This window comes from Mirounga angustirostris, unplaced genomic scaffold, assembly GCF_029215605.1.
Source record: "Mirounga angustirostris isolate CCGP_5_RB_7025 unplaced genomic scaffold, mMirAng1.0.hap1 SCAF_1, whole genome shotgun sequence".
Lineage (NCBI taxonomy): Eukaryota > Metazoa > Chordata > Mammalia > Carnivora > Phocidae > Mirounga > Mirounga angustirostris.
In genome coordinates this window covers 179,727,435-179,753,492 of record NW_026991709.1, presented here as the reverse complement: position 1 = coordinate 179,753,492, position 26,058 = coordinate 179,727,435, and the positions used below count along the sequence as shown (strand labels likewise).

The window sequence follows — 26,058 nt, the reverse complement described above, 5'->3', positions numbered from 1 at the left end:
TAGAGACTCCTTTGTTGGGGCAAAGCCTTTCTTTGGCATATTACAAAAATTCCCACCACAATCACCCCAAGGTGGAATACTGATGCCTCCCTTGGGCCAGGCAATGCTACAAAATCTCTCATGTGACAGGATGTTTCCCCTTCTTCCTCTTTTCTCGATTAGACTGCAAGCTCTATCAGGAAGCCCTGTGGGTGAGGTGGGGGTGGGGTAGCTGGATGGTCTCTCCCCATTGTGGAGTACCCCTTGCATTGGAAAATGTTTTGTGACCCTGGGCTCTGCCAGGAGTGCCCCTGGTCATTATGACATCAACAACAAAAGCACCTCAATGCCCCCAGGTGTGCTGGTAGCTACCCCCACTCAGAAACCACTGGTAGAAGTAGGGAAAGGGTCTTCTTATTGTTTCCCTGGTGGCTGGCACATAGCAGGCAATCAGGAAATGTTTATTGAACTGACAAATGAATGACTATTTGTCTCAACAGGGATACAGAAAGAAGTTCATCCATTCCCCAAATACATACTCTTGTTCCTTAAAAAAATGATGTATTGAGTTTGCATTATGTGTCAGGCAGGGAACTAAGTCCTTAGAATGCACTGTAACAACACAGAGATGAACTCTGTCTCAGGGGGTCTTCGAGTGGAGTGGGGAAGGCAGACAATTGACCAAGTAATAAGAGGAAGCGGGCACTGCCACATGGGTTATAAGGGAGACATGTAATGTAGGATGTGGCGGGGAGGAGGGTCAGGGAATGCATCACATGATGCTGCAGCTGAGACAGAGGGGTGAGTAGGAAAGAGCTAGGCAACAGGGGGAGGAGACATGCAAATCATGCTCCAAGGCAGAAGTGCAGTAAGAACGAAGGCTCTATGGCAAGACATATCCCAGATTTGTGGCAGTAGGGGATGCTCTAAGGCAGTAGGGGATGCTTGAACAGTAGGGGGGGCCAGGGAAGCCCATCTGGGCAGAAGCTGCCGAGTGCCAGCAGTGAGAAGAAAAGGCTTAGGGTAGGCTTGTGGGAATGTCTACATAACTAAGCCAAAGGAGTCAACATGTCTCTCATCCCCCGCCCCCATCTCCCCGGGACCCCAGTGCGTTAACCTGCAGAACAGGGTGAGGATTTGATGGGTGAAGGTGCCTCCTTCAAAGCAACTGTGCAGAGGCAGGCTTCTCATTCAGGGGGTCTGTTTGCCCCTCCCCCTTCTACATCCCACCCCAAGGAGGAGGCAGGAGGGTTTGGCGGGGAGAGAAGTTCTGCTTCAATCCCATTTGAGCCAGAGGCTAGGTGGTCTTGTTCTTCTCTCCATGCCTGCTTTCACTCCTCTTTCCCTTTGGCTGAGAGAGCGAGAAGCATCTTTCAGTCTTGGACCCAAACAGGAGGAGATGGAAGGGAGTGTGCAGAAGTAGCAGAATCCTGAAGGGGAAGGAACCAGTTACGATTGCCCCGCACTGACTAGTAGGCTGCTTAAGTTCTGCAGCCACCTTCCTGACTTTGAATGGCTTTTTGGCATCATAAAGATCTAAAAACACTACAAAGTAAATAATATCCAGTACAGTAAGGCATCTATCCAGCTTCTATCCTTTGGCAAACTCATTCTACTCCTAGAGGAAAAAAACGAAGAAAGAAAACAAAATAAAATCTTCTCATCTTCCTCAAAAATCTCATCTGTTATTTTATTACACCAAATTCTCCTTGCTCAAAGGAAAAAGGAGGGATGCTATCTTTACTATATGAGGTACAAAAAAGGAAGCAACATGCTAGATCCACAATGTCTCCATTTTTACTAGTTAACTCATTCAACAGATATTGGAAGCTCCTGCCAAGTCAAATTTGAGAAGTCATCTATGTAGATGAGCACTTGAAAGGGATGTTGGCTCCAAAGAAACCCACACAGGTGAGTGGGAAAGAGCTGACCTTCTTCTTGAAAGAAGGAATAGCATCAATGTTGTGACTTACCTCCCACCCCCATAATTTGTCACCTCTTATTTACACTTAATTTACATGCACACCAACAAGGACAAAATTAAAATAGTAATAAATTGGTCTATATGGCACCTTTTTTTAGAAAAGATTTATTTATTTGAGAGAGAGCGAGCGAGCAGGGGAGGAGCAGAGGGAGAAGGAGAGAGATTCCCTGTTGAGTGCAGAGCCTGATGTAGGGCTCGATCTCAGGACCCTGAGATCAGAACCTGAAGAGAAACCAAGAGTTGGTTGCTTAACTGACGGCGCCGTTTAGGCGCCCCTATAGCACCTCTTTTTCTAAATAAACAAAGGCCGCTCCACATGTAGCATCAGTTGATTTCCACAGTATTCTCCCAAGGTCAAACAGAGAAAGGCTTTGCTGGCCCCATTTCATGGAAAAACAAACTGAGGCAAAGAGAAGCTGGGTAATTTGCTGAAGATCAGTGGGAAAAGCATTTAAAAGCATCTTAAATGATATAGCTGCTAATTTTTCAATCCTTCTAATTTGAGAGACAAAAGGACAATTTCTTTTGTATTGATGTTATTTTCTTTGGCTTCATTCTATAATTTATAGGGTATGAATGGCTCTGGGACTTATTTATTCCTCCAGGAAGTGAATGTGATAAAATGCCCACCCTGTGGACTTACCCAATTTAAGTAAGAATAAAACAATGATGAGGGGCGCCTGGGTGGCTCAGTCGTTAAGCATCTGCCTTCGGCTCAGGTCATGATCCCAGGGTCCTGGGATCGAGCCCCGCATCGGGCTCCCTGCTCTGTGGGAAGCCTGTTTCTCCCTCTCCCACTCCCTCTGCTTGTGTTCCCTCTTTCGCTGTGTCTCTGTCAAATAAATAAATAAAATCTTAAAAAAAAAAAAAGAATAAAACAATGATGAGAAGAAAAAGAAAACGAAAAGTAATAGAATTTTTTTTATGGGAGTTAAGAGCAGTTACTTGAAACCCAACGGACTTTTACTTCTATACAATAAATGAAAGAAGAAAAACAAAAAGATACATAAAAAATCTTGACTGTCCAAAGATCAATCATACTGTGTATGTGCCAATAACTAGTAAAATGAAAAAGAGAAATCAGCCAAGATCGATGGCTTGCAAGGTTGTAAGAACTCTCAAGACCAGGTATACTCTGGCCATCAAACGAAGAAGTTATAGAAAATAGATAATTTTCCTGTTATTACTAAAAAATACAGAATGAGGGCGCCTGGGTGGCTTAGTTGGTTAAACAACTGCCTTCGGCTCAGGTCATGATCCTGGAGTCCTGGGATCGAATCCCACATCGGGCTCCCTGCTCAGTGGGGAGTCTGCTTCTCCCTCTGACCCTCCCCCCCCCTCATGTGCTCTCTCTCTTTCTCTCAAATAAATAAAATCTTTTTAAAAAAGTACAGAATGATTTGGTAGGATTATTGCTAGGAATTTTGACTATTTGGCCCTGAGCAGCAAGAACAAAATAAAAGCGGGCGCCTGGGTGGCTCAGTTGGTTAAGCGACTGCCTTCGGCTCAGGTCATGATCCTGGAGTCCTGGCAACGAGTCCTACATCGGGCTCCCTGCTCAGCAGGGGGTCTGCTTCTTCCTCTGCCCTCTTCCCTCTCGTGCTCTCTGTCTCTCATTCTCTCTCTCTCAAATAAATAAATAAAAATAAAATCTTTTTTTTAAAAAAAGAACAAAATAAAAGCAAAGTTTGGCATGTAAAAACCAAAAAAAAAAAAAAGATAATAAAAGTATTTATTTTATCTTACTATCCTAAAATTAACTTAAAGTTGATATTAGTGACATATTGTTCTCAACTACAGAAGGGATTGTCAACAAGAGAAAGCAGCATGCTACAGGCCTAAGGCATATGGATATTTCATAGAGGTGAGAAAACAGTTGTATATTCTTCAGATCAAGAGTTCAGAGAGCTCTAGGCAGTATTTGAGAAGAATGAGGAAAAGAACTTCATGATCTGGCCTTGAATCAATAACAAAGGAAGAAAACAGGAGTTTCACTCCAGAAGGAGCTGGGACCAAAGAGATTTAAGGTAGATGTCCTCACTCTAAAAAAATTCCATTATCATCTCATCTGGTGGACTTGCAGATAATTTTGGTTTATTCTTTGTATGTTTATATATTTTGGCAGATGGTGTCGGCTGTCTATTCATCAACCATTTACCCTCCCCCCATTTTCAGAGCCTTCATTTTCCATACCCATGAAATGAACAATGATTGATGTAAGGGAAGGCAAGACACCCCATCTGTCAATAAGATATAAAGTGAAGACTTCTAAAGAGTTTTTTTTTTTTTAGGTTTTATTTATTTATTTGAGAGAGCGAGAGGGCACGTGGGGGTGGGGGTGGTGTGAGAAGGGGCAGAGGGAGAGGGAGAAGCAGGTTCCCCCCTGAGCAGAGAGCCCGACGTGGGACTCTATCCTAGGACCCTGGGATCATGACCTGAGCCGAAGGCAGACGCTTAAATGACTGAGCCACTTGGGTGTCCCACTAAAGAGTTCTGGAAAAGATTTCCCTCTGAAAAAATGGAACACAAGAATTTTGTCAGCATATTCCTGATTCCTGCTTGGGACATTGTTGGATGAAGACACAATGCTTTGAGCCACAGCAGCTATCTTGTGACCAAGAGGACATGTGTTGACAGCAAAGACAGGAGAAAAAGGATGGTAAAAGCCTGGGTCTTTGATGACTTTGTTTAGATGTCAAATCAATCTGGGAGAAGTCTACTTTCAGATGACTTGCAATGAGACTTAAACAGTATAGGGCCTTACATAGTTTAAGCTGTTTTAGTTGGATGTTTTGTTACCTTCAACAGATAACATTTCAAAACTTACCACAAAGCCATAGAATCAAGACAGACAAGCACTGGCATAAGGATAGATACATAGATCAATGAAATAAAAATCAAGAGAGCAGAAATCAATCCTCATTTATGTTCAATTGATTTTTGACTGTCAACACCACCCAAAGGGAAAGCGTTGTCTTTTCAGCAAATGGTGGTGGGACAGCTGGACACTAACATCAAAAGCATGAATTTGAACCCCTACCTCACATCATATACAAGAATTAACTCAATATAGATCAAAGAACTAAAAGTAAGAGTGAAATCTGCAAAACTCTTAGAAGAAAACATAACTGTATATCTTTGTGACACTGGATTAGGCAGTGGTTTCTAAGATACGCCATGAAAAGCCTAAGTAACAAAAGAAAGAAAATAAATAAATAGGCCTTTATCAAAATTAAAAACTTTTGTGTTTCAAAGAATACAATAAATAAAATGGGGGGAAAAAAAACCCAGCCACTGACTGGGAAAAAATATTTGCAAATCTTTTATCTGATAAGGAACTTCTATCCAGAGCATATAAATAGCCACAACACAATCAGGAAAAGACAACCCAATTTTAAGGGAGGAAAAGCATTTGCATAAACATTTCTTTAAAGCAGATATATGAATGCCTACTAAGCACATATAAAGATGCTCAACATCATGAATCCTTAGGGAATGCGAATCAAAACCACAATGGTATACTACTTCATATCTACTAGAATGGCTATAATCAAAAAGAAGAAGAATAACAAGAGTCAGCAAGGATATGGAGAAACTGGAATCTCACACACTGCTGGTATGAATGTAAAACAGAACAGCCACTGTGGAAAAGATTAGCGATCTCTCAAAAGGTTAAACATAGCATTACCCTATGGCCTGGCAATTCCATTCCTAGGTATATGTCCTAAAGAAGGGAAAACACGTGTTTAAAAAAACCAACTTGTACACAAATGCTCATAGCAACACTGTTCCTAATAACCAAATGGTGGAAACAACCCATACATCTATCAGCTGATGAACAGACTGAAAATAAAGTGGTATATCCATAATGTAATATGATTTAGTAATAAAAAGGAATGAGGTGTATTCCCAAGAGAACTGAATATATATGTTCACCCAAAAAGTTGCACACAAATGTTTATAGCAGCATTATTGGTAAGAGTCAAAAAATAGAAACAGCTCAAATGTCCCCTGATAGTGGACACACACCATGTGGTACAGCTATATAGTGGAATATTACTCAGCCACAAAAAGGGATGAAGTAATGACACAAGCTACAACATAGACAAATCTTGAAAACATTATGTTAAGTATAAGAAACCAGACAAAAAAGCCATATATCCATAGAGACAGAAAATAGGTTAGTGGTTGTCAGGGTTTTGGGGGAATGGAATGGGAAGAGACTGCCAATGGGTAATGGAATTTCTTTTTTTTGTAATTTATTTTATTAAAAAAAAATTTTTATTTAGAGAGAGAGAAGGGGGGAGGGGCAGAGGGAGAGAGAGAGAATGTTAAGCATGTTCCACACCCAGCACGGAGCCCAATGTGGGGCTCGATCTCACGACCCTGAGATCATGACCTGAGCTGAAATCAAGAGTCAGACACTTAACCGATGGAGCCATCCAGGCACTCCTGGAGTTTCTTTTTATAGTAATGAAAATAATTTGGAATTAGGTTATGGTGATTGCTGCACAACCTTGTGAATATACTAAAAACCACTGAATTGTGCACTTTTTAAAAAAAAATTTTTAAAAATTTATTTATTTGACAGAGAAAGAGAGACAGCGAGAGAGGGAACACAAGCAGGGGGAGTGGGACAGGGGAGAAGCAGACCTCCTGCCGAGCAGGGAGCCTGATGCGGGGCTCGATCCCAGGACCCTGGGATCATGACCTGAGTCGAAGGCAGACGCTTAACGACTGAGCCACCCAGGCACCCCATGAGTTGTGCACTTTCAAAGGGTGAATTTTGTGATTTGTGACTAAATTTAAAAAATCAAGAATAAATAATCAAGGAATCATAAAAAAATAAATAACAAGAGGAAATACTAATCCATGCTACAAAATGGATGAATCTTGAAAAAACTACGCTAAGTGAAAGAAGACAGCAAAGATCACATATTTTATGACGTCATTTACATAAAATGTCCAGATTAGGCAAGTCTATAGGGATAGAAAGTAGATAGTGGTTGCCCAGGGCTGGGGGCGGGGGGGTTTGGAGGGAGGGTAGGGGAAATGGGGAATGACTGCTAATGGTACAGGGTTTCTTTTTAAGACAACGAAATGTCCTAAATTTAGAGTATAGTGATGGTTGTACAACTTTGTAAATATACTAAAAGCCATTGAATTAAACACCTTAAACAGGCGAACTTTATATGTGAACTCTATCTCAATAAAGCTGTTACCAATAAGCAAACAAACAAATAAATAAATAAAATGGAACACATCTTAATGCTTTACTTGTATTTTCTGAATGTTCTACAATGAGCATGCAATACTTCTTTTTCTTTCTTTTTTTTTTTTAAGATTTTATTTATTTATTTGAGAGAGAGAGAATGAGCGAGAAAGAACACATGAGAGGGGATAGGGTCAGAGGGCGAAGCAGACTCCCTGCCGAGCAGGGAGCCCGATGCGGGACTCCATCCAGGGACTCCAGGATCATGACCTGAGCCGAAGGCAGTCGCTTAACCAACCGAGCCACCCAGGCGCCCACAATACTTATTTTTCAGGAAAAGGTGTCTGAATTTCTTGATTGGAAAAAAAAATGTCTATTATACAAAACAAAGTAAAAATAAAAGCAGGAAATCAGTACTGCATGTGAACTCCACTGTGAAACTCAGTGAATGCAGGCAGCTAAAAAAACTAAAGGAAAATACATCAAATTAATGATAGTGATTTTGAGTTAGGTTCACTGAGTGCTTTTTATTATGTTTTTTTGGAGGGCTTTCTTTTCCTTCTTTTCTATATCAGTACATATTATTTTTTGATTTCTAATTCTGAAGTGCACATGAAATCAGACAAAATGTTATTCTTCAGCGAACGAAATGTTAAGTCTCTCTCCCATCTGGGTTCCCCAGCTCATTTCCAGGACTGCCATGTAAAATTGCTCAAGTTGTTTACTGCACAATGGCATGTGGCTGAAGAAGTGAGGAGAGGTTATAATCGAGCCTGGCCTCCGCTGGATAAGCCACAACTCATGGCTCTGAGGAAACAATCCTTTTCATCTAAACCACATGAAAATGCTATGTAAGGAGTGGCAGCCCTGCCCATCTCCCCTCCATAAAGGCTACCACAATGCCTAGTTTTTTGTATGCCCCTCCAGACATAGTCTATGTTATCCAAATAGATACATCATGCTGTGTGGATGAAACAGTTATTTAAAAAGAATAAAGAAATACCAGGAAAAGCAATTCAATATAATCAGAATTCAAGCACTTCTAGAGAAGTCATTCAAGGTAAAATAGGATTAAGAGGAAGGGGAAAAAAAAAACTATTTGTAATAAACAAGTCTTAAGGGAAGAATCCTAAGTGCAAGGATTGTTGGATTGTCTTCCACCTTAGCAGTCTCCAATTCATGTATGTTGTTTAAGCAGCAAATGAAACTAACTGAAATGCAGTTGTCAAGTGGGTTGATACTTGGTGCTGTATTCACCATGCTCCCCCCAACTTAGAAGAGTATGGTGGTATGTGTATGGTCCAGCTTCCACTGTGGAGAGCTTTAGGGTTTTCATCTGCTGAGAAACCTGGGAAAGGAGTGTCTCCATATGAAGCCTGGCACTTCCATTTCATTCACTCCAGTGTCCTTGAAAACAAAGAGAATTGCTCACACAGAAACCTAGAGCACTCTGTTAATCTGTAGTCTAATATCTCTATATTTATTCAACTTGGGCTGAAGCTTCTACTTACTTAGGGAAAATAATGATTAAGCCAGTAAATAATTCAAATAATGAGATCTGATTGCAAGGATTGTTCTGACACTCTGAGGAACCTTTTCGGCTCTTTGCCTGTGTTTCTGTTCCATGTTTTGCCTCCTTACATAAGGCAATACTGGTCTTCTTTTGGGTTCCAACTCCTTTGCCCCAGGCTCTTCATCTGCTGTTCCTTCAGTTCTGAACACTCTTCTCCACCCCAGAATTTCATCCAGTGAACTCCTGTTTATCTTTCCAGCCTTAGCTTGAATCTTGATCCTTCCAAGCAGGAGAGTGCCCCATCACAGCAGCTTGATCTCACCCCCAGACCACACACTTCCCAAGTCCCTGCCTTGTCACCATAGCACCTGGCTCATAGTAGGTACTCAATAAACCTGACCTTTGAGTCGACGGACATGCAAAAGCTATCCATGATCCTCGGAGAGCCTCACTCATTTAAACAAATTGAGTGCTATTTAAAAGAAAGCTTAGAATTAACGGAGAGCCAAGAATAATAAGGCTTGGTACTTATTATTCCTTAGGACTAGAAGTGTCTTCCATGGAAAAAGTGGGGAGAAAATGAGGCTGGATTAGGGCAAATCTTGGATGAAAAACAAGACTGGGAAAAAATGGTTGGGACCTAGGAAGGTGATCAGATGACTTAAGTGCAAGATATTTCTATTACAGCAAAGGACACTGTGTGCTAAGAAGGTGATATGTGGAACCATCTCGATTTTAATTTGACCTGATTCAAATAGGTCTTGACAGTAGCAGCGGGATTATACAAGATATATTTGTCCTCCTAAGTGGCTTATTCTCTAAAGCCCCTTGCAAGAGGGCTTTGGGATGTTCAGAAACTAGTTCTGTTTCTATTTCTTCAAGTTATGCTAGGAGCAGGATAAGAAGACTTGAATTCATTTGCCTTGTGGATTTGTTCTCTGTTTCTATTTCTAAAACAGAATACTTAAGTCTGTTAACTGATTAACTACAACAGTGCTGAGAATGTCAACAGTTACTGGCATTCTTTTTGAATGTCATTTTCCGTACATGCCACTATATAGTTTCAGAGATGATAAAGAATTGAAATTAGTAATTTAAGATATTCAGTATAGAATTAAATAAAATGCAAACATTATATTTACATGATAAAACACAACTACCAAAAACATAATATTATGTTCAAGTTGGAGAAGAATTTTCCAAGGCCCACTGTTATTGAAATATGGTTGTGTGGAGAGGAGAGCATCCAGACTAATTTCATTTCCTTCCACAACAGTGAAAACATATGCAGACTGGCTCTCTGCAACTATTCCATTCAAGTAAACTACATGGCAAAGGGAGGGGAATATGTACCTTCAGGGGCCAAGGGTGGGTCCCAACGCAATTTTAGCAATGAGAAATTGAATTCACCGATTTTATCTTAAAGATTCATGTGGATTTTGTATTCTTCTCCATAATATATCTTTGATTTTCCTTCTAAAAATACACTAAGTAAAACTGAAGGTACAGGAAGATGCACAATGTTTATTTTTGGCTTCACATAATCTCTTAGGGCACCTCCTAATATCCTGATGAGGACAGAGTGTTACCCCAGTGTAAGAAGCACAGAGGTAGACATTAGGGGATATAATCATTATAGTCTAATCAAACTTCAGAAAAGCTTTTAGCTTAGTTAAAAAAAAAGTTTTTCCATCAACAAATGATTAAATATGGTAATCTGGGGTGCCTGGCTGACACAGTTGGTGAAGTGCCTCTTGATTAAGTGACTCTTGATTTCGGCTCAGGTCACGATCTCAGGGTTGTGAGATCGAGTTCTGCTTAGGGCTCTGTGCTCAGCACGGAGTCTGCTTGAGTTTCTCTCTCCCTCTTCCTCTGCCTCTACCCACCATGCTCTATCTCTAAAATAAATAAATAAAATCTTAAAAAAACCACAAATATGGAAATCTATATACGGACAATTCTTCTGGAACCTCAGAGATTCCTATCATAGCACATACCAAACTGGAGTGAATTTCTCATTTCTTATTCTATCCAACTGCTGTGGCCCTAGGGCAATTACCCAACATCCATTATACCCAAAATAAATAGCTTAAACTAATTATGGTAATCCCATTCTCCTTCCCATGTGATTGGTTTAGGAAGGGCAATGGTTTATTAAGACCCAAGGTGAAGTCTCCTGAGGGGGTTCTGGGACACTTTTTCCAGAACTGGCAGAGCCACCTTACCACCAGCTAATGATGAAGCCAGACAGAGATTCCATTTAAGCAAGACAATTACCAACAAGGGAAACTGGAGTCTTTAAGCACTGTGTGGGATGCCCACTTCTGTGAGATAATATTGTTTCCCTATTAATTAAGCCAATTAACGTGTGTCTTCTCTTTCACTTTAGGAGATCTTTGACAATATACTTTACATTAGACTGGAACTTTGTCAAGGGCAGGATGTATGATTTATTTATTTTTTAAAACTTAATCTTATTTAAATTCAAATAATTAACATTTGGAGTATTATCAATTTCAGAGGTACAGTTCAGTGATTCATCAGTTGCATATAACACCCAGTGCTTATTACATCACATGAGGATGTATGATTTATTAACTTCGTATCCCAGGGTCTAACACAGCATCCTACAGATAGTAAGGGCCTAATTAATATATGCGGGACTAACTGAACCAATCATCAAATTTAAGATGTACAAAGTTAATTTTCTCGTCAACACTAGGCCTCCTAGACCTCTAACACCCAAATGAACCACCCAGATTATAGACACTATGACATGAAGGGAGGTGAGGTTGTTGGCCTCTGGAGATAGTACTACAATTGACCTCAATGTATCAGTAATAACATATGAAAAACAGCAATTGAAAGTGATAAAGAACGCTGGCTAAGGAAGCGGTGAGAAAGATCCAGAGTGATTATTTTGTTTAAAGGAGGCGCCACCTTGGAATGTCTGGATTATGGTACTATTCACTCACATACAGAATGCAGGAGAGGAACAGTGCCTGTGTATTTGTAAAACATCCAGGAGGAATACCAGTAGTAGCTGGATGTGTAGATAATACTGACGATATTGTGTGTGCGTATCTACACTGGGGAAACACAAAGGCTAGGTAAGATCGCCACTACCTCATTAGTATGAACTGCTTGGATCGTAGAGGTACTTTGAGGTTTAGTATGGATTGAGGGGCCTCAAATTGGCACATGGATATTCCTTGGGAAAGGAAGATCTACTCCTTACTGATACTCCTTAGAAAAGAAGCTGCATGTCAGGCATTGATTTAGGGAATTGTACACACATCGATCCATCCTCATGTCCTCAAAAACTCTGAAGTATTATCACCATCCTCCTCTTAAACTGGCCTACATGGGCAGTTTCTTCCATTAAACAAGGAAGAACAAATACAACAAAGAATACCATGTAATCTAGCATTCTCCAAGAGAATCTTTTCCTAGCAAAATAAAGGGTTCAGTGATGGGGAAATTTCAACAAGGAAGGAGGAAACCCTTCCCCATCAGGTAAGTGGAGAAGCAGACCTCATTCCTGCCATTACTGCTTACCCCTGAGACTATGAAATATCGGGCACTATTCAAATAGAGTCACAGGATCCTTCACAGGGAGGAGAAACAGGCTGGACAGGTTCTGAAGTGTAGAAACCTTAAATATGTATCGAATGCAATCAGCTTAAAAATAAAAGAGGCTTAAGGACATGGTCAGATCTCACAAGTCCAATGTACTCTAGTTATGAAATACAGTGTAGCATTCTCTCTCACTATTCCACACACGTGTGCATGTATGCAAATGCATGCATGCGCACATACACACACACCACACTGGTCCCTTTTTGCACACTTAATTCTACTTAAAATCAGACACAAGTCTATTCCTAAGGATATTTTCTTCTGGGTTCTCTTGAAGTCAAATCGAAAATACATTAAAAAAAAAAAAAAGGAAAAGGAAAAGAAAATCCATGCAAATGTATTTGTTTCCCCTGAGATTTCAGCCTAATAATAGAACTCCAAAAAATTAAAAATTTACAGGCTTTCTAATCTAATCATTTCCATCATATCATTTTCTTTAATGCTAAGGATGAAAAATGTGACTACATTTAAACTTGTTTATCAGAGTTAGAAGTATCAGATAGAACTTTGGCTACAGTATATTGATTTCTTGTTATAAAGCACCTATTAAGCCTTTAATTCTCACCACGGTCTATGAAACAGGATTATTAATACCTCAATTTTACAGATGGTGAAACAGATGCATAGAGCAGTGAAGAAGTGACAGGTTCAATTCAGAGACTGGAGGCAGACACTGGGATACCCAGAGGCCAGTAGTCAAGGTTGAACAGTGAGTTTAGCACTTGGTATGGGGTGGAGTTGAGCACAACCAAAGAAGGTCAATAAAGATAAAAAGTCAAGTTCATCTGAGTGGGTGAGAATGAGGTCACCAACAAAGGAGGGTAAGGCATGAAGAAAGGTGAGTTGGTTGGCTCAGAATTCAAAATTCCATAAGAATGGAAAGGTGTAAGAGGTCTTGTTATATCCATGAGTGTCTACCCCAAGGGCAGGGACCAGTGCTATCCCAGTTCTAGCACATTAACAGGCACCCAAAGAAAGCTTGCTGAAGCAGACAGGAATGGAAGGGGTTAGAAATGTGGTCCAGCGGCCTAGGAGAGAAATGTGGGGTGCCAGTGCTAGCTACACAGAGCCTGTAATGTCTTTATTTGCCAGAGCTCTTTGCTTGTAAACAACAGAAACATAATTCTAACTCATTTAAGCAAAATAGGAACTATATTGTCTGGGTGTCTGTGGTACCCTAATGTTTACCTCTCTTCCAGCCTCTGAATCTAACCTGTCACTCTCTTAACTTCCCCAAATGGGGGGAGGGACAGGCAGGGTCAAATGGGCCTTGAAGATACCAAGAACTTTCTCTTTCTTTCTTCTTGCCCTTGCCATGCTTCCTTTGCATGGTTCATTCATTCTCTCAGGTGTGCTATCTCAACAGGGTATAAAAAAACCACAACCAAAGGCAGCTCTAGGAATATGTGTCCTTCTAGCCTACTAATGAGCCAGCTCTTCCCTGCCAGCTCCAGTAGGTTAAATCATGGGCCAGCATGTGGATTAACTATCATAAGCACTGTGGTTAGAGTGGAAGGGATGGTGGGGTGCTTATTGATTGGCTCAGCCAGAAGCAGGGGCCATGCCAAGGTCCAGGAGGGTGGGATAGCATGACTGGCAGCTCTCTACCGAACAACTTGGTCAGAGTGTGGAAAGAACATTTCCCCCAGTGAAGGAAGTTCCTGTTACTAGAAGAAGGAGTAAAGGGATGCTGCGCAGCAGAAACAGCTGATGTCCACTATGAGGCCTCTTGTCTTCAAGAAAAGCCAACATCCAAGCTAAGGTAGAACCACTGTTAAACCATAATGTCCTTGCCCAGAAATACACCACAGTGTCTGGCTTACTCCGGTACCATATTTTCTAGTCCTTTCTTTATTTGTGTCAGAAATTAAATAATCCACAGTGATGTGTTTTCTGGTCTGTAGAAAGGCCTTCTAGTTCCATGGTAGCCCATCCAACTGAAATTTAAATTTTACTTGGTCCCTCCTAGTGAAACAGTCCCCCAGGATATGTACCATATTAATAGTAACAGTCTTCATATTAAAGTGATTTCAAATAATATTCGTTTGCATTTTCAATGATTTGGTTATAGGGCACCTTGGGTATAATACATATTAAATTCTTACATCTGTTCCAGGAATGGATGCATTGCTTTTTCTTTTTTTTCACCCACAGAATATCAATAACACCACATTCTTAATTTTATTGGGATCCCATAAATCTAAAAGCTTAAAATGTTATTAAAAAGGCCCTCACCACTGCCATCTGGGAGGGCAATCCTTTCTTATTCCCTTTCCATAAAAGGCACAAGGTGCCAAATGCTAAAACCTTTTGCCAAGGTTGGCTTAAGGTTTTTAAATGGCCAAAGGCATGCTCATCCAGTCACTCAGTTAAAACTTTTAAAGCTTCAGTTTCAATGAACAATGGCTCTTGGAAAAACCTGCACTGGATTCCAGCTGGCACTCCACCGTAGTGCCTACAACTTTGCTGTCAAGATGCCAACTGTGCAAGCCTCAAACCAAAGCATCCCAGTGCATCTGTATCCTTCCAGTCAAGAGTTATCATTTCTACACGCTCAGATGCTCCCCAGCCAGGAAGGAGCATCTTTCTCCCACCAACTGCCCCTTTAATTAGGCTTGCTTCGTGTCCTTTGTAAAATATTCACTTTCCTTCCTGTCCTCTTCTCCAACTTCTGGAGGCAAAAAGAAGCAAGAAACTGCAAAGCAATACCACCTCCTCATTTTCAATTTGCCTATCACTTCCTCCTCAGAACAGCCTGTTTTGTGGCAGCAAATATGGTCTTTGGGGCAGGTCACCGCAGTTGTCAATGGATACCTATTTTTAGTCAATTCTTAACTATCACCATTAACATCAGTTTTTTGAAAAATTAATTGCACCAGCATTTGAAAAGAGCGTCTGTGGGGGCTTCCTGAAATCTGAATTAACCAGAACACAGGATGAGTGTGGCTTGCTTTAAGGAAGCTGTAGTAATAATCTAGATGCCTCCAACTCCAGCCCCTGGCAATACTGTATATGAATTTAACAACAGGAGAAAGAAGAAGGGTAGCTATGAGTAAGAAAGAAATAACATAAAACTCCCAGTGGTTCCATCTATGAAGCCACTCAATGAGGGTGACTTTGATACAGGACTCTAGAATATTCTCATTGGACCTCAGTTCCTGGATACTTCTCACAGAGCATTGCACAGAGTCATGGATCTCCTATTTAAGAGGAGGTGGAGGTATTTTTCATATAGCATGGTCCCTAATCACAAGCCAAAGACTTCATCAAAGAAACAGTTGTGGATTAATTTCCAACTCTGGACTTAATAAGAGATGCTATGTCTGTCTCTGACATGGCAACCAAAAGGAGATTCAAGAATTATTTATTAAACATGATTTTTGTCTTATGTGATTCTCTGACCTGATGGTGGCCACTGGACTAGAGATAGAAAGTTGTTTTCCACTGAAATGCCAACTCTGGTTGATTGGTAGGGGCTGCCTGGGCTTTGCTTTGAAGAAGGAATTTGAGGCTCTGTGGGAGAAAGTGTGACGGCTGATTAGCAATGTCTGCCAGAGGCCCAGAAATAGGAAGTGGCTATAGAAGTGTCATTCACTTGCTTTTTTTGAGATTGGACTGAGGCTGAGACTGTGTCTTTCATTTCCAAACATCAGGCATTCATTTTTTTTTTTCTTGATGGAGCCCAGGCCATGTGAGGTTTTATTCCTGGCCATGTGAGGGGGAAGGGAGTTGGGGAGTTTGGGAGGACTATGTATGGAACTTACTGACCTTGATCAGGCTCAGCACTTTTTGTTGTTGTTGTTGTTAAGGGCCAGCTTGTAAATATTTTAGCCTTTTTGGGATGATGGGTCTCAGTTATGATGATGCAACTCTGCCGTTTAGTGGAAAAGTGCCAGAGACAACACGTGCACAAATGGGCATGCCTGTGTGCCAATAAAACTTTATTTACAAAAACAGGTCATGGCCTGCCAACCCCTGATCAAGGTGATGGATAGGGGATAATGCACAGATGAAATGGGAGGGTGCAATCAGGAGGAAATTTGTGTCTGAAAAGGAATTCAGGAGCAAACCTGACCTGAACGGTTCCCCTCGAAGTAATGGCGAACTCTGCATTTCTGAGACATGAGACATTCCTTTCAATTAATAGTAATGCAGACATGGACTCCCCCACGTGCAAGCAAAACACTGCTGTCCCTACAACTGTGGTTTAAGAGCCAAATGCTTGCATAGGCACCATTTTGGTAATCTAAAGTTTCCACTTAGTGAGCAAGACACTTTGTCCAGAAGGCCCTTGGAAAGTATACCTGTCTCCATGGAACACTAATAAAACAACCCACGAGCTTTGGGGAACGTATTAGCTAACAGACAGCAGGGCTATGATGGAGGCAGACTTGGGGCATGCACATTTTGAATGGAAAGTGCTATAAAATAAGGAAATGAAATCAGAAAAGTGTCAGGGCTTGCTGCACTGGATGGACAGGGTAGGTTTGGACAGGGTGGTAAATAAGAGAGGCTCTCCTGAGATGGAGGCCACCAGCATTTAGAAATACTCATGGATTTTGGCAGAGGGAAGGGGACACTCTCTCAGCAAGGGTGGCTGGGGTTGGGGAGAATTTCAAACAGGGAGGAGAAGAAGACTGGAGTGCTTGGCTCCCAAGTTCAACCTGAGAAGGACGCTCAGAGTGTGTTTATGCAAAAGAGAGAGGTAAGAAGCTCAGGGTTTGAAGTCATATTCTATACAACGTGGGGTAAAAATCCCAGCTCTGCTCTAGCCGCTCTTAGCTCTTGGAGGAATTTTGTTACCCCTCTAGAGCTCTGCTTTGTCATCTGTAAAACGGAGAAACTACCTCCTTCCTAAGGAGGTTAATGTTAATGAGGAACAAACATACAGCATCTCTAGCGACAGTCCCTGGCTCGTGGTGAGTTTTCAGTAAAGCAATGTCTATTTCTTTACCACTCAGACTGTCTTAGCTGGACACTGCCTTTCACTTGGTTCAGCACTTCTTTGTAAATCAGACACCATAAAAGGAAGAAGGAGTAGGTTACTAGCAAATTCTGGCTTAGTCATTACCCTGGAGCTAGATGCCTGAACTTCTCTCCTTAAGTTGGAGAGGCAAATCTACTGGGCTGTGAAGAGATTTCAAATAAAAACTTGTCAAAAAGGAAACCAATAAACCAAGGAGATTCTTAGGCAGGGCTCCATTTCCCCATGTCTATTGCAGCAATGTTACAATGACTAGGGAGGAGGGGTATTAGTGCGTCATCCATCTGCCCCAATAAGGCACGAAGAACATCATGAGCTACTGCCGAGGGGTTGGCCTGGTGGTGCGGTGGCCACTAGCATTCATACTCCTTCTTGGTGTGATAATCCCAATTTTACACATTATCCACCCTCACACAACCCAAGTGGTAACGGTGGCCCCGTGTTGGCCCCTGTCCACCCTCAGGGGCAAACCTAACTGGCATAAACTGATGAGCATGGGAGTGGACTTGGGACACAGCCAGTCCATCAGAGAGTCTCAGGGCTACTGCTTGGAATTCTGGGCTAAATGCACCCTCTCTTCTCAGTACACATAAGGCACAGACATGGGGACTAAACTGTCACAGCCAGTCTTGCCACAGTAAAGGAAGAAATGGTGACAATGAAGCCAATGTGAACATGTGGGGAGGGCAGAACAGAGAGAATTCAAGGAACTGTGTCAGCCTCTTGATCAAACCTCACCTGAAATTAGAAACTCTTTGGACTTCTCAGTCACATGAGCCAATAAACGCCCCTTATTGTTTAAGACAGTTCAAACTGGAGTTTCTGTTGTTCATATGGGTTCTTCTTGCTCCAGGACCCCCAGACCTTCCAGCAATGGCAACAAAACCCCACCCTTTCCTCAAATGTACCAGATTTCCTGACAACAAATGCAGTTTCCTAGTACACAGAGCAGACCCTGGCTTGTTGCCTTCAGGCTGTGTAGCAAAAGGACAAAGGGATAAAGCTGAACTTTGACAGTTTCCCACCTTCCCCTCTGAGCCCGTCTCGTGCTCCTGACTGTTCCTGACTGTGAGTGAGTGTGCGCTTGTGTATGAGAGTGAGCGCAAGCGTGTGGGAGCAGATGCGGTGTGTGTACAAGCATTTCTGGATAAGCACCTCCCTTCAGGGTAAACTGTCAAACCAATGTCTTCTGATGACAGGAAGTAGTTATGACCTAGGATGGGCCACCAAAAAGAAGAAAAATAGCATCATGATTTACCCAGAAGCCACAGGATTCTCTTTTATTAAGAGTAAATAAGAGAAGAGTTGTGGAAGAAAGAAAAAGGCCATGAGAGTTTTATTGGAATAGAAAACGTTATCATCTAATGTCTGAAAATCGTACCTGGCCTATGGAACAGGGGCTGCAAACCCAAGAGGGTCATGCTGGTGAAACCTATGAGTCCCGAGGGTCATGTTTTCCTGTGGCAAACGAGATGGCATGCTCAATGGAAGGGGGGCACTGCCACATAGCCCTGAATGTTGACAAGTGGTAACAGTGGCCCCACGGTGCCAAAACTCTGAACATTAAAGAGAGCACACCAGTCGGGTTATCCAGGTTTCTACCCGGACCTTCCCAATTTTCTGTATGGTGGCCACTAATCCACATGGTATTTATGCTAAGTCCCCAGTGTGCCACCTATGCTTGCATTCTCAGTTGCTTCTTTAGACTCAAGAAGAATTAACTTAGGACCTCTTTAAATTCTTGTGACATATGACTCAACTCACAAAAAGTACAGTTGGCCGCCCCACCTCAGTCTGAAGTGAGGTATGCTTGGGTGATTATAAACGCGCCTGAGCAATACCATTCAAGCCTAGGACAGAGAGGGAGGGGCCCCTGGATTTCTGAATTCTATTTTTCATCCCACAGGATATGAATCACGCAGGGCCCCGTCCCCCAGCAGGGTAAATCTCTTTGTCACAAGCACAAGGAATTAGAAACTGTTCTGTCTCATTGACTTTGTAAAAATATTTCCTGAGCAAAGTCTCGAGTTCCAAAGCTGACCTTCCACTCCTTTCTAAGGGAACTTTGAAGGAGTTCATCACAATTACAGGAGTGAGGAACTGACAAGATCCTGGACAACCATCTGGGGACGTGGCAGTAATACAATTTACACCGAAATTCCAGTTCATGATAGACTAGCTTCAATTCCCAGTCTCAACATACACTTCTTAAAGTGGAAGATTTCCAAGGATCATGCTTTTGAACAATCATCTAGATCAAATCCAAACAAATCCCTGATTGAGTGATTTTTAAAGTTGTCTTTAAGCCGAGTTGCAGAAACAAGTGGCTGAGTGCTCAGAAACACAGCAGGAATATTCCCCACTGGCTGATCTAGCTAGAAATCTCACTTCTCTCTACATGACAATAAAATAGTTAACATGTGTTGCGTGCTTACTATGTGCCAAGCACTACTTTAGGCACTTTCAATCTGTGAACTTACTCATGTGCTCAGCAACCTTATGAAGTGGGTACTATTATTATCCCCATTTTTTTTTCAGATGAGGCAGAGGAGGGTTAAGAAAATTCCACCAGGTTTTCCAGCCAGGGGGTGGTGGAGCCAGGTTTCAAAACCCAGGCTTAACTGCCTCACTGGGTTGAAATGCAGATTCAAAAGACCTTTTGAATTTATAACAATGGGAAGATAAACTGATACCACTGACGTCACAGGAAAAGGACACCTGGAACATAGAAGAGCTTGTCTTTGGAGTTAGACTATATGGCGGATTGGCCAACTTTTGGAAGGCTGATTTTATTTTGACCCCTTTCTTCCCTTCCTTCCTCCCTCCCTTCCTTCCATCCTTCCTTTCTAGATTTACTTACATGATAGAGAGACACAGAGAGAGAGCATGAGCAGGGGGAGGGGCAGAGGGGGAGAGAGAGAGAGAGAGAGAGAGAGAGAGAGAGACTCTCCAGCAGACTCCCAGCTGAGCATGGAGCCCAAGGCTGATCCCAGGACCCCACAATCATGACCTGAGCAGAAACCAAGAGTCGGATGCTTAACAGACTGAGCCACCCAGGTGCCCCTTTCTTCCTTCCTTCTTCCCTTTCTTCCTTCTTCCCTTCCTCCCTCCCTCCCTTCCTTCTTTCCTTCCCTCCTTTTATAACCCAAAAGTTAGAGAGCATAGGGAAGAGAACATAGGTAGACGTGGGAGGGGAAGATATGAAGGTAGAATGGGAAATCCATGTGGCTGAGTTTTAGTCTAAAGCACAAATGGCTATCATGTGAGCTTATCAGACATCCCTACCTTTCCGACTATGAATTTACTCAAGTTGTCTGAGATTTAGAACTTGAAATGAGTCTTTCCAATCGTCTAAGTTTTACTGCAGGAAAGTGTTAATTTGTGTCAAATGCTCAGTTGGGGCCTTGGGCAGCAGGGACTGGGATGAGAGCCCTGGGAAGTGGATGGAGGGCAGTCAGAGGATACTTGAGAGAATGCCAACAACAAACTCCTTATTCTTCTCAGACCCTCCAAGTTCAGTGGGAAACTTTATACCTTCTGGGCACTAAAACCTTTGTCATTCCCCACAGTACAGGTGGATCTCAGAGTTATCGTATCTCTTCTCTGGATCCACTCTGGTAACCTACTCATATCTCTATTATGGTAATTCCTATCGTCTATGATAATGGTTCATTACATTCTTGACGCCTAGCTCAGTCCCTGACTTATACTGGGCACAAGAGTCATGTTTGTTGAGTGCCTGGATTAAAGATAACCAACTAGATCAACATACGAAACTGGTCAATAACATCAATAAAACAATAGCTAATATTTATTGGGCACTAAGGAACCAAGTACTTCCATGTACGATAATTTCATTTAATCTCCCAACTGCTCTGTAATGGAGACATTATCTTGACTATCTCCATTTTATAGTTGAGGAAACTGAGGCACAGAGAAGTGAAGTGACATACTCAAGGTCACTCAGCTAGCCTGCTCAGCCAGGAGGTACCTGGTTTGACCTGTGATAGTTTGATGTTAGAATCAGATGTCTTAGCCCCACCTTGTATCTCTCCTCACCTACTATCCTGCCCGAAGTCAGTTAGCATCTCATGTTCTCTCACCAATTCTTCTCAGATACTTTTCCACCCTCCTCCCCGCTCAAAACTCACCCACACACAGTCACAAATCACTGTAACCCCTGCTTCATATCCAGGCTTCCCCAAATGTCATCTAATCTTAACAGCGGCTTTCAGACAGAGACAAATAGGCAAGATGCTCAGAATATCAAGATTTCCCCTCCTCTTCCCTTTCACTAGTTTTAGAGTTTGCCTTGATTGCCTCAGTAATCTCAAGGGAATGTGATGACTTCACCATGCATCCCAAGGACAGGCAGCATTTTGAGAAGCAGCAGAATGAAGACAATAAAACCATGCATCTCATCTGCTGTGAATTGCACAGGAAGGGACAACAGGAAGAAAACTATACCAACCGTTCTTAGTTATTTCTCAGAGATACAAGGGGGAAAAAAAGTGAACAATTTCTGTTTGCTTAATTTCTCCTGTTTATACCAATGGCCATCCTCCTTCCTTGGGGATTTGAAACCTTCTGGAATTTCTTGACTCTGCCTATTTAGTTGAGACTTTGATTACACTGATTTTTTTTTCTTTTTAATAAGGTTGATGTTGGCCTGGGAGAGCGGTGTACATATGGAATCATTTCAACTGTTTCTCATGACATGGATGCTCCTACATCCACAGGGAGACAAGAAATCATCCCGCAGCAATATTTCATTCATATAGAGAGGGAATCCAAAGGAGAAAGGTGGTTCTAGGTAATAGATACATATCTGAATAGAACCAGACTATCTTCTTGTATAAAATACACAATACTCTCCTCAAAAGACCTCAATCAGGAGGAAATAATGCACTGCTTTAACAACAGAGAGTTAAACACTAGAATAAAAATGCCCACAGAGCAGATGAGTAGCAGAAACCATTCTGCACTTAAAGTACGCCCCTCCCCTGTAAGGAATGTATATTATGTGGCTGAGAACCATGTATCTTAGAAAACAAATGGTTCTGCCTTTCAGCAAGGAAAAAAATATGCTTCCTTTTTAATTAGAAGGTGTTACTTCAACGAAAGTCCAGGGGTCTACAGCTAGAAAAAGTCAATGGTAATCTTAGGTCTCCGAGAGGGATGAATCAATAGACATTGTTTGTTGCTGCGGGTTAGAAATGCCATTAAACTCGGTTTAATGCGCAGCACATTTCCGGGGCTGCATTTCAACACCATCACAGGTATTTGCTGGCCTTCTGCAGGCAGCTGTGTTGTCCCTCAAGAATGTACATGGGGACCTTTCTTCCTCATCTTTGCTAGTACTGAGGCTGGAATCCAGCTCATAGCCTTTTAAGGCCTTGACCCCTGCCCAGTGAGAAGAAAGAAATATTGGACATGTATATTTTGTGAACAGGCAATGATATGAGTGAATCACTCAAGTGAACATAGAGAAAGCCTCACAATAGCCTCTTGAGGCTGGGCCATTGCTTCCAAAGGGAAGCAGGGTCACAGGAATTGGTAGACTAGGGAGCAGACCCGTTGTTTTCATTTTAGTGGTGTGTGCTTCGCCTTCCTTCAAGAGTCTTCTGTGTCCATGGTCAGACCCTGACCACCTCCCACCTCTTCAGTCCTACCTTGCTCAACTTTCCCACTTCCCTCTCAGTCTTCAAATGCACCATGCCTTCTGGTCACATGGCGGTGTAGATTGTTGCCTCCATAAGGAACTTTGAATTCTCTTCCCCATCTACTGGTTGAGTCCTACTCACATTCAGTTTTTTTTGTTTTTTTTTTTTGCTTTGTGATCAGTATATTAAGGAGACATTCATACATTTCATTTGCTTAATTCTGATACCCAGATTTAAGCTTGTGAACATGACTTTTAAACATACAACTAAAGCTATTCATCATAATTTGCTATACTACCAACATTAAATTGCAGTTACTTCAGAGCATAAGTTAAATGGTTTCAAGTAAGCCTGTAACATACCTAAAAAACACCTTCCTATCTCATACATGAAAATCAACTTCTCCACGTAAATGTCTCTTCACTCTAAGTTATCCTGCTCCCGAAATCACTAGTCTGAAGCTTATCATGGTCCAAAGAGAAGGAAAAAAAGTGTAACCAGGAGATATATATATATATATATATAAAGATGGCACAGCAGAAGGGAATGCAGTTCTACAAGTGCAAGCCCTCAAGCAGCAGCATATGATAAACCCCTTCTTTAGAGAGGTATTCTTTCTATCAATGATACCACAGGCCAAATTACATAGCATGCCATCTTCAAGTAACAGCTGAAGCAATAAATGCAGAGGCATCACAATGAATCCCACTTAACTATAGACCAACACTTCTCTACAAATTCTTTGTCTGATTGCCAATTATATACAAGTTTTAACTTCATAGCTTAACAATTAAGGGTCATACACTGAAGTCAATACATATACCTAGCATTTCAGTCTGAGCTGTTTCATATACATAGAGCTGAAATTAATTGCAAGGTATGGTCTAACAAATGCTAGGGGAGATTTTTTTTTTTTAAGTAGTTTTTACAAGTATTAAACTTTTATCTTGCACACTGAAGTCATCATACATACAGGGCAAAGTCAGGGCTTTTATATTTGAGTTTATTCTTCATTTAACTTTTAAAACACTACTATAGTTGAATATTAAAACAAAAACAATAGCAAGTAGTGAGCTATGATTGTAGTCCTTCACTCATTCACTATTGCATATAAAATGCCAGCAGTGTTATTCACTGGCCCCATTCTCGGTGAGACGTGGAGGAGCGGCGGCTGCCCGAGCTGCGCCCAGCAACGCGCTCCTTCCCGCTCCCCCACACCGGCCTTGGCCCTCTCACTTGCTGTAGAAAAGGGTGAAAGAAACCACTTACTATGATGTTTTGGGGGTTAACCCAATGCCACCCAAGAGGAATTGAAAAAGGCCTACAGGAAACTGGCCTTGAAGTACCACCCTGATAAGAAACCAAATGAAGGAGAGAAGTTTAAACAGATTTCTCAAGCTTACGAAGTACTCTGATGCAAAGAAAAGGGAATTATATGACAAAGGAGGAGAACAGGCAATTAAAGAAGGTAGAGCTGGTGGTGGTTTTGGCTCCCCCGTGGACATCTTTGATATGTTTTTTGGAGGAGGAGGAAGGATGCAGAGAGAAAGGAGAGGTAAAAATGTTGTACATCAGCTCTCAGTAAACTTAGAAGATTTATATAATGGTGCAACACGAAAACTAGCTCTGCAAAAGAATGTGATTTGCGATAAATGTGAAGGCCAAGGTGGTAAGAAAGGAGCAGTCGAATGTTGTCCCAATTGCTGAGGTACTGGAATGCAAATGAGAATTCATCAGATAGGACCTGGAATGGTTCAGCAAATTCAATCTGTGTGCATGGAGTGCCAGGGCCATGGGGAACGGATCAGTCCCAAAGATAGATATAAAAGCTGCAATGGGAGGAAGATAGTTCGAGAGAAGAAGATTCTAGAAGTTCGTATTGACAAAGGCATGAAGGATGGCCAGAGGATAACATTCCATGGTGAAGGAGACCAAGAACCAGGACTGGAACCAGGAGATATTTTTTTTTTTTTTTAAGATTTTATTTATTTATTTGACAGAGAGAGAGACAGTGAGAGAGGGAATACAAGCAGGAGGAGTGGGAGAAGGAGAAGCAGGCTTCCCGCTGAGCAGGGAGCCCGATGCGGGGCTCGATCCCAGGACCCTGGGATCATGACCTGAGCTGAAGGCAGACGCTTAACGACTGAGCCACCCAGGCGCCCCTGGAACCAGGAGATATTATCATTGCTTTAGACCAGAAGGACCACGCTGTTTTTACTCGGCGAGGAGAAGACCTTTTCATGTGTATGGACATACAGCTGGTTGAAGCACCGTGCGGCTTTCAAAAGCCAATATCTACTCTTGACAACCGAGCCATCGTCATCACCTCTCACCCAGGTCAAACTGTCAAGCATGGAGATATCAAGTGTGTGCTAAATGAAGGCATGCCAATTTATCGTAGACCATATGAGAAGGGTCGCCTAATCATTGGATTTAAGGTAAACTTTCCTGAGAATGGCTTTCTCTCTCCTGATAAACTCTCTTTGCTGGAAAAACTCCTACCTGAGAGGAAGGAAGTAGAAGAGACTGATGAAATGGACCAGGTAGAACTGGTGGACTTTGATCCTACTCACATTCAGCTCCCAACTGAAAAGTCACATCCGGGAGAAAGTCATCCATGATTCTCCCAGACTAGGCCCGATTCTTGTGCTAAACAACCTCCTCAAAACATGTTTCTTTTCTTCAGTCTGCAATTACACATTTATTCATGGGACTATTTAATTTTTGTCTTTTCATGAGGCTGTGTTTTTTTGAGAACAGGAAACACTGTGTGTTTTTGATCATTATTATATCTCCATCCTCCATGGCACATCACAAGGACTCAAGAAAGGTTTGCTGAATGAAGAAATACTCAAGGTATCTGGTTGACATATTAAAGACCAGATAAAAGATGCTAGTGTCTGTGGAATTAATCACTTACCCAAGGGGAAAATTAGACCCCCTCACTGAATAAAGTAAGAAAGAAAGATTAGAAAGTTAGATTGGGGGACCACTTTTTGCTTTGGCCACCAAATGGCACCAGTTGGCTTGAGGCCAAACTTGTGGTCTGCCCTGAATCACGGGCACCGATGAGCAGGTGATTCT

The 26,058-nt window shown here is 41.9% G+C and overlaps 1 protein-coding gene and 1 pseudogene across 2 annotated transcripts in view; one reads left to right on the top strand and one right to left on the bottom strand.

The window, feature by feature from the left end:
* Window positions 1–26,058, bottom strand: part of FRMD4B (FERM domain containing 4B) — a 325,730-nt gene that overhangs the window by 179,332 nt on the left and 120,340 nt on the right. The gene's annotated exons all lie outside the window — the stretch shown is intronic.
* On the top strand, window positions 3,057–25,595 carry LOC123862995 (dnaJ homolog subfamily A member 1-like; annotated as a pseudogene).